Source organism: Oncorhynchus gorbuscha, linkage group LG15, assembly GCF_021184085.1.
Source record: "Oncorhynchus gorbuscha isolate QuinsamMale2020 ecotype Even-year linkage group LG15, OgorEven_v1.0, whole genome shotgun sequence".
NCBI lineage: Eukaryota > Metazoa > Chordata > Actinopteri > Salmoniformes > Salmonidae > Oncorhynchus > Oncorhynchus gorbuscha.
The window spans coordinates 82,061,479-82,071,858 of NC_060187.1; positions in this window are offsets into that span (position 1 = coordinate 82,061,479).

Sequence of the window (10,380 nt, forward strand, 5' to 3'; positions counted from 1 at the left end):
TTACTTGTTGGTTATCACTGCATTGTCGGAACTAGAAGCACAAGCATTTCGCTACACTCGCATTAACATCTGCTAACCATGTGTATGTGACAAATAAAATTTGATTTGATTTGGTTTGATTTGATTGATTTGATTTGTTTTTCTGCTCCCAAACTTGATATTTTAATAAAGCTTTGGTGATTAAGATTTATTTGGGGAATGCATTGGGCATGACAAAAAAAGGGCTTCATTGAGACTGATCTTGTTTTTTTAACCAAATGAAACTTAATGGCAAAAAAACTATTGTTATTTTTTTTCTAAATACGAGGTTTACGGGCACAAAAAATGTGCATATTGGCACTGCGCATCACAGCTGGATAGGCTGCTCTTCCGCTGTCAAAATCCATACCATAACCAACCGTGTTAGGACCGCAAAGTGTTTAAGGACACTCATCAGATATTGCCAGCCCTCCCACCTAAGCGAGAGCGAGATCACATGAGACAGGTCAATTATCAATCCAAGCGTTAGAAAATAGAAGAGTGCCTGCTTTAAAAGGTCGAAATGGCCAAGCATGTGTTTGACACCTGCACTGACTGAAAGTCAGCCCAAAATAGAGCCCATAGTGCCGTGCTTCCCAAACTAGGTGTCACTACCCCATGTGGGGTCACCTGATTTGAAAATGGGGAGAAAATGTGCACTTGGTTCATAGAACCGAGGTTACATCTTCCTTCAAGTGTTGCTCTACCTTTTGAATGGTTTAAGCCACAAAGTATTGTGATGCCATCACTGAATATAAGACTCTCAGGAACACGTTGGCAGGGTTGGGGAATAACAGATTACATGTCATCTGGAATAACAGAATAACAGATTACACGTCTATCCTGCAATAGATGTTCAATTGGTAACATAAATGTTGTCTTCTGCTAATGCATTTTAAACAGAAAGTAATCTAAATGGAATGTAATCAGATTACGTCACTGATTTTGGGTTATCCAGAAGTTATGTTACCGATTACAATTTTGGACAGGTAACTTGTAACTGTAACAGATTACATTTAGAAAGTAACCTACCCAACCCTGCATGTAGTTACGTACTATTTATCTTTACTATGACCACAAGTCGTTAGCACCAAGTTGGCAAGATGGGGCAATAAATCAGATTGAGGTGAAAAGATAATCAATGATGTTCTTTTCTACACAGAAAATCATACAACATGATTGCCTAATGATCTTTGGAACTTCCCAATACCTTTCTGATGCATTTCAGTCACTTCAAACCATTCTGTCTTCAGATTTAATTACTGTCAAAAATACTGTCAGACAGATTCGCAATAGACTGTCATAGTCCAAAATAACAAACAAACAGAAACTGTGGCATAGCGATGTCATCATTGAGGGAGAAAGGAAAGAGAGGGAGGAGAGATGGAGGACAAGCAGTACTTTAAGAGTTCTCATGACATCTAGTGGTGAGTTTTGGATTATTTTGATCTCCACAATCAACACATTGAACATTGATGATATCAACTTAAACCACAGAGCTGCAGACAGACAGACAGACAGACAGACAGACAGACAGACAGACAGACAGACAGACAGACAGACAGACAGACAGACAGACAGACAGACAGACAGACAGACAGACAGACAGACAGACAGACAGACAGACAGACAGACCTGCAGACGGACAGACGGACGGACGGACGGACGGACGGACGGACAGACAGACAGACAGACAGACAGACAGACAGACAGACAGACAGACAGACAGACAGACAGACAGACAGACAGACAGACAGACAGACAGACAGACAGACCTGCAGACAGACAGACCTGCAGACAGACAGACAGACAGACAGACAGACAGACAGACAGACAGTCAGACAGACAGACAGACAGACAGACAGACAGACAGACAGACAGACAGACAGACAGACAGACAGACAGACAGACAGACAGACAGACAGACAGACAGACCTGCAGACGGACGGACGGACGGACGGACGGACCGACCGACAGACAGACAGACAGACAGACAGACAGACAGACAGACAGACAGACAGACAGACAGACAGACAGACAGACAGACAGACAGACAGACAGACAGACAGACAGACAGACAGACAGACAGACAGACATGAAGTCACCCTCACAAAGATACAATAAAGTATAAATAAAATTATTTGTGTATCATGAGTTAATATTACAGGGAACAAAGGGATATGTGTAATCTTGGTTAACCCAGGTAATTGTTCACCCAGGTAATTGTTCAGCTGCTCGCTTACTAGAACGAGGAGGAGAACCGGAACGAGGACCTCCAACCTCTCTTTTTGCAAGTTACGGGCAGAATATCTCCTCCCCTTCAAAATTCGAAAGATGCTGACACCTGTGAAATCATGATTTGTCCAAATAAACAGTGAGGAAAAAACCCAAAAGCAGAACTACTGCTGCTCGTTATCCTACACTTCCTGTTCAGCCTCATACAGATTCTACGGTACCAGTAGATCTGTCCATGAGAGATTAGACTATGTGTGACATGTCATGTTAAGTATTCCCTGATGAGTTTGTTTAAGTTTGTAACTGTTTACAGCCAGATCATTTCAACGTGGAGAACTGGGTAATATTTGGTGTATATGTTGATCAATAAGATTACCACCTATTTTCACCCACTAAAAATAATAGCCAAAATCAAATGTTATTGGTCACATACTCATATTTAGCAGATGTTGTTGAGGGTGTAGAGAAATGATTGTGTTCCTACCTACCTCCAACAGTGCAGTAGTATCTATAATTCACAACAGTACACACAAATCTCAAAGTAAAAGAATGGAATTATAAATATTACGTTGAGCAATGTTGGAGTGGCATTGACTAGAATACAGTATATACATATGAAATGATTAAACAGTATGTAAACATTATTAAAGTGAACAGTGTTCCATTATTAACGTGACCAGTGATTCCACGACTATGTACATAGGGCAGCAGACTCTGAGATGCAGGTGTGAGTGACCAGGTGGTAGCTAGCTAGTGACAGTGACTAAGTTCAGGGCAGGGTACTGGGTGGAGGCTGGCTAGTGATGACTATTTAACAGTCTGATTGCCTTCAGATAGAAGCAGACTTTCAGTTTCTCTGTTCTCTGTTCCAGCTCTGTACTCACCTTTCCTTCTGGATGATAGTGGGGTGAACAGGGCATGGCTCGGGTGGTTGATGTCCTTGATGATCTTTTTGGCCTTCTTGTGACATTGGGTGCTGTAGGTGTACTGGAGAGCAGGTAGTTTGCACCATCTTGAGAGCCCTGCGGTTGCCGGCGGTGCCATTGCCGTACCAGGCTGTGATACAGCCCGACAGGATGCTCTCAATGGTGCATCTGTAAAACTTGTGAGGGTCTTAGGGACCAAGCCTTATTTCTTCAGCCTCCTGAGGTTGTAGAGACACTGTTGCGCCTTCTTCACAACACTGTCTGTGTGGGTGGACCATTTCAGATTGTCAGGGATGTGTATGCCAAGATACTTGAAGCTTTTCACCTTCTCTACTGCGGTCCCGTCGATGTGGGCGTGCTCCCTCTGCTGTTTCTTGAAGTCCATGATCAGCTCCTTAGTTTTGTTGACATTGAGGGAGAGGTTATTTTCCTGGCACCACTCCACCAGGGCACTCATCTCCTCCCTGTAGGCTGTCTCGTCATTGTTGGTAATCAGACCTACAATGGTAGTGTTGTCTAAAAACATAATGATTGAGTTGAAGACGTGCGTGGCCACAAAGTCATGGGTGACCAGTGAGTACAGGAGGGGCTGAGCACACACCCTTGTGGGGCCCCTGTGTTGAGGATCAGCATAGTGAGGGTGTTGTTTCCTACCTTCACCACCTGGGGGCGGCCCGTCAGGAAGTCCAGGACCCAGTTGCACAGGGTGGGGTTCAGACCCAGGGCCCAGCTTAATGACGAGCTTGGAAGGAACTATGGTGTTGAAGGCTGAGCTGTAGTCAATGAACAGCATTCTTACGTAGGTATTCCTCTTGTACAGATGGGATAGGGCAGTGTGCAGTGCAATGGCAATTGCATCGATTGTGGATCTATTGGGGCGGTATGGAAATTGAAGTTGGTCTAGGGTGTCAGGCAAGGTGGAGGAATTTGGAATTTTATTAATATTCCCAAAAGCAGCAGCTACTCTTCCTGGGGTCCACACAAAACATGAAACATAATACATAATGACATATTACAGAACATCAATAGACAAGAACAGCTCAAGGAAAGAACTACATACATTTTTTTAAAGGCACACGTAGCCTACATATCAATACATACACACAAACTATCTCGGTCAAATAGGGGAGAGGCGTTGTGCCGCGAGGCGTTGCTTTATCTGTTTTTTGAAACCAGGTTTGCTGTTTATTTGAGCAATATGAGATGGAAGGGCTCTATATAATACTATATAATACTATATGTTTTATTGAATTTGTTCTGGATTTGGGAACTATGAAAAGATCCCTGGTGGCATTTCTGGTGGGATACGTGTGTGTGTCAGAGCTGTGTGTAAGTTACCTGTGCAAACAATTTGGGATTTTCAACACATTAATGTTTGAAGTGATGCAGTCAGTTTCTCCTCAACTCTTAGCCAAGAGAGTCTGGCATGCATAGTATTTATATAAGCCCTCTGCTTACAATTAAGAGCAAAACGTGCCACTCTGTTCTGGGCCAGTTGCAGCTTAACTTGGTCTTTCCTTGCTGTACTGGACCACACGACTGGACAATAATCAAGGTTAGACAAAACTAGAGCCTTCAGAACTGGCTTTCTGGAGTGTGGTGTCAATAAAGCAGAGCATCTCTTTATTACAGACAAACCTCTCCCCATCTTTACAACCATTGAATCTATATGTTTTGACAATGACAGTTTACAATCTAAGGTAACACCAAGTAATTTAGTCTCCTCAACTTGTTCAACAGTCACACCATTCATTACCAGATTCAGCTGAGGTCTAGAACTTAAGGAATGATTTGTACCAAATACTATGCTCTTAGTTTTAGAAATATTCAGGACCAGTTTATTACTGGCCACCCATTCCTAAACAGACTGCAACTCTTTGTTAAGGGTTTCAGTGACTTCATTAGCTGCGGTTGCTGATGCGTATATGGTTGAATCAGCATACATGGACACACACGCTGTGTTTCATGCCAGTGGCAGGTCATTTGTAAAAATAGAAATGAGTAGAGGGCCTAGAGAGCTGCCCTGCGGTACACCACACTTTATATGTTTGACATTAGAAACGCTTCCATTAAAGAAAACCATTTGAGTTATATTAGATAGCTCTGAATCCACAATATGGCAGAGGTTGAAAAGCCATAGCACTTCAGTTTTCTCAACAGGTTACGGTTAATATCAAAGGCTGCACTGAAATCTAACAATAAAGCTCCCACAATCTTCTTATTATCAATTTCTTTCAGCCAATCATCACTCATTTGTGTCATTGCAGTATGTTGAGTGCCCTTCTCTATAAGCATGCTGAAAGTATGTTGTTAATTTGTTTACAGAGAAATAGCATTGTATTTGGTCAAACACTATTTTTTCCAACAGTTTGCTAATAGCTGGCAGGAAGCTTATAGGTCTGCTGTTAGAACCAGTAATGGCAGCTTTACCACTCTTGGGTAGAGGAATTATTTTGGCTTCCCTTCAGGCCTGAGGACAAAGACTTTCCTTTAGGCTCAGATTAAAAATATAACAGATAGGAGTGGCTATAGAGTCAGCCACCATCCTCAGTAGCTTTCCATCTAAGTTGTCAATGTTTGTCATTATTGATCTTTAACAATAATTGTTCCACTTCTCCCACACTAACTTTATGTCATGAACCGGCTCAAAGCCCATAACAAAAGGGAGACAACGTGGAGATAAGGAGTAACAAAACATATATTTATTAAATACAGTAACTAAGTATAATATACAATGGTGTGTGTAATCAGTAATCAGTAGTGTAAGTGAGTGTTTTGCATGCATGAATGTGATATTGCAGGGTGTTGAAAGATGCCAAAGCAACCAATCAAAAACCACCAAGAAACACAACAACATCTATAAAGATGTTTGCATGGAGAGAGTCTCGTCCATGAATGGGGAAGTGGTTTATTTATCCTGGGACACACCTGGCCCAGGTGTTTCCCATGTAGCTGACGACCCTCCCAACTCCGCCCACCGGCATCCTAATAAGGAAACAACAAGAGAGAGAGAGAATACAGCAGACAGAGTGGGAGGGTCGTCACACTTTAAAAAATTCAAACTTGCACTGCTTTTCTTTCATTATTAGTTTATTTTTATTTTTATGCATGAATATAATTGCTTACTGTTTTGTCGAATAATCTTTAAAATAATTAGCAACATCAAATGGTCTTGTGATGAATAAGCCATCCGATTCGATTAAAGATGGAGATTAATTTTTCTTTCTGCCCATAATATAATTTAAAGTACTCTAAAGGTTTTTTCCATCATTCTTTATATCATTGATCTTGGCTTCATAATGAAGTTTCTTCTTCTTTTTGTTGAGTTTAGTCACATCATTTCTCAATTTGCAGTAAGTCAGCCAGTCAGATGTACAGCCAGACTTATTAGCCATTCCTTTTGCCCCATCTCTTTCAACCATACAGTTCATCCATTCCTCATCAATCCATGGAGCCTTAACAGTTCTAACAGTCAGTTTCTTAACAGGTGCGTGTTTATCAATAATTGGAAGAAGCAATTTCATAAATTGATCAAGTGCAGCGTCTGGATGCTCCTCATTAATCACATCAGACCAACAAATAATTTGAACATCATCCACATAAGAGTCACAGCAAAATCTTTTGTATGATCTCTTATACACTATTTTAGACCCAGCTGATGGAACTTTGTCTTTCCTGGATATAGCCACTATATTGTGATCACTGCATCCAATGGGTACGGATGCAGCTTTAGAACAAAGTTATACAGCATTAGTAACAATGTGATTGAGGCATGTGGATGATCTTGTTCCTGTAGTGTTTGTAAACACCCTGGTAGGTTGATTAATAACCTGAACCAGATTACAGGCACTGGTTACAGTAAGAAGCTTCCGCCCGACGGAAGTCACTCCTCAGTAAAAGGCACATGACAGCCCGTTTGGAGTTTGCCAAAAGGCAACTAAAGGACTCTGACCATGAGAAACAATATTCTCTGGTCTGATGAAATCAAGATAGAACTATTTGGCCTGAATGCCAAGTGTAACTTCTGGAGGAAACTTGGCACCATCCCCACGGTAAAGCGTGGTGGTGGCAGCAACATGCTGTGGGGATGTCTTTCAGTGCCAGGGACTGGGAGACTAGTCAGGATTGAGGAAAATATGAACGGAGCAAAGTACAGAGAGATCCTTGATGAAAACCTGCTCCAGAGAGCTAAGGAGAGCTTTTCCCAGGCTCTCTTTTCTCATCCTCCTGGTTTTGACCCTTGCCTGTCCTGACTCAGAGCCCACCTGCCTGACCTGTCTGCCTGTCCCTGAGCCAGCCTGCCGATCTGTACCTCTACCCCCCTCTGGATTACCGACCCCTGCCTGTCCCTGAGCCTGCCTGCCGACCTTTACCTCTGTCCCTCGCTGGATTACCGACCCCTGCCTGTTCCTGAGTCTGCCTGCCAACCTTTACCTCTGTCCCTCTCTGGATTACCGACCCCTGCCTGTCCCTGAGTCTGCCTGCCGACCTTTACCTCTGTCCCTCTCTGGATTACCGACCCCTGCCTGTCCCTGAGCCTGTCTGCCGACCTTTACCTCTGTCCCTCTCTGGATTACCGACCCCTGCCTGTCCCTGAGCCTGTCTGCCGACCTATACCTCTGTCCCTCTCTGGATTACCGACCCCTGCCTGTCCCTGAGCCTGTCTGCCGACCTTTACCTCTGTCCCTCTCTGGATTACCGACCCCTGCCTGTCCCTGAGCCTGTCTGCCGACCTATACCTCTGTCCCTCTCTGGATTACCTCTGTCCCTCTCTGGATTACCGACCCCTGCCTGTCCCTGAGCCAGCCTGCCGACCTTTACCTCTGTCCCTCTCTAGATTACCGACCCCTGCCTGTCCCTGAGCCTGCCTGCCGACCTTTACCTCTGTCCCTCTCAGGAATATCGACCCCTGCCTGTCCCTGAGCCTGCCTGCCGACCTTTACCTCTGTCTCTCTCTGGATTACCGACCCCTGCCTGTCCCTGAGCCTGCCTGCCGACCTTTACCTCTGTCTCTCTCAGGAATATCGACCCCTGCCTGTCCCTGAGCCTGTCTGCCGACCTTTACCTCTGTCTCTCTCTGGATTACCAACCCCTGCCTGCATTGACCTGTCTTTGCCTGCCCCGTTGCTACAATAAACATTGTTACTTTGACAGTCTGCATCTGGGTCTTACCTTGGTTCTGATAGTAGTGGATATAACACTGGAGATCTGATGTTGTTTCAAAGTAATGCATTCAACATAAGATGCATTCAACATGCATGCATTCAACATAAGATTTGTCTGTTTAAATTTGGTTAACATGATGGTGTAATCCTGTGGTTGGAATTTCACCCTCAAAACAGTTCACGTCAATTACTTTTTGCAAATCCAAAATATTTTCCACATCACAATAAGTTCACAAATTACATTGAAACAATGTTGATTTAACCAGTTTGTGCCCAGTGGGTAGTTAAAGTTCAGTGCCTTGCGAAAGTATTCGGCCCCCTTGAACTTTGCGACCTTTTGCCACATTTCAGGCTTCAAACATAAAGATATAAAACTGTATTTATTTGTGAAGAATCAACAACAAGTGGGACACAATCATGAAGTGGAATGACATGTATTGGATATTTCAAACTTTTTTAACAAATCAAAAACTGAAAAATTGGGCGTGCAAAATTATTCAGCTCCCTTAAGTTAATACTTTGTAGCGCCACCTTTTGCTGCGATTACAGCTGTAAGTCGCTTGGGGCATGTCTCTATCAGTTTTGCACATCGAGAGACTGAAATTGTTTCCCATTCCTCCTTGCAAAACAGCTCGAGCTCAGTGAGGTTGGATGGAGAGCATTTGTGAACAGCAGTTTTCAGTTCTTTCCACAGATTCTCGATTGGATTCAGGTCTGGACTTTGACTTGGCCATTCTAACACCTGGATATGTTTATTTTTGAACCATTCCATTGTAGATTTTGCTTTATGTTTTGGATCATTGTCTTGTTGGAAGACAAATCTCCGTCCCAGTCTCAGGTCTTTTGCAGACTCCATCAGGTTTTCTTCCAGAATGGTCCTGTATGTGGCTCCATCCATCTTCCCATCAATTTTAACCATCTTGCCTGTCCCTGCTGAAGAAAAGCAGGCCCAAACCATGATGCTGCCACCACCATGTTTGACAGTGGGGATGGTGTGTTCAGGGTGATGAGCTGTGTTGCTTTTACGCCAAACATTACGTTTTGCATTGTTGGCCAAAAAGTTCAATTTTTGTTTCATCTGACCAGAGCACCTTCTTCTACATGTTTGGTGTGTCTCCCAGGTGGCTTGTGGCAAACTTTAAATGACACTTTTATGGATATCTTTAAGAAATGACTTTCTTCTTGCCACTCTTCCATAAAGGCCAGATTTGTGCAATATACGACTGATTGTTGTCCTATGGACAGAGTCTCCCACCTCAGCTGTAGATCTCTGCAGTTCATCCAGAGTGATCATGGGCCTCTTGGCTGCATCTCTGATCAGTCTTCTCCTTGTATGAGCTGAAAGTTTAGAGGGACGGCCAGGTCTTGGTAGATTTGCAGTGGTCTGATACTCCTTCCATTTCAATACTATCGCTTGCACAGTGCTCCTTGGAATGTTTAAAGCATGGGAAATATTTTTGTATCCAAATCCGGCTTTAAACTTCTTCACAACAGTGTGTTCCTTGTTCTTCATGATGCTCTCTGTGCTTTTAACGGACCTCTGAGACTATCACAGTGCAGGTGCATTTATACGGAGACTTGATAACACACAGGTGGATTGTATTTATCATCATTAGTCATTTAGGTCAACATTGGATCATTCAGAGATCCTCACTGAACTTCTGGAGAGAGTTTGCTGCACTGAAAGTAAAGGGGCTGAATAATTTTGCACGCCCAATTTTTCAGTTTTTGATTTGTTACAAAAGTTTGAAATATCCAATAAATGTCGTTCCACTTCATGATTGTGTCCCACTTGTTGTTGATTCTTCACAAAAAAATACAGTTTTATATCTTTATGTTTGAAGCCTGAAATATGGCAAAAGGTTGCAAAGTTCAAGGGGGCCGAATACTTTCGCAAGGCACTTTAGTTTTAGCATAGGATCTAGAAAGGCTTTGCACCAGTTGTGTCAATACTGAACTAAGAAGTGACTGGTACTGTCTATTCTGTCTTACACTTATTGGACAAATACAACAGACAGACACACTTCAGACACATG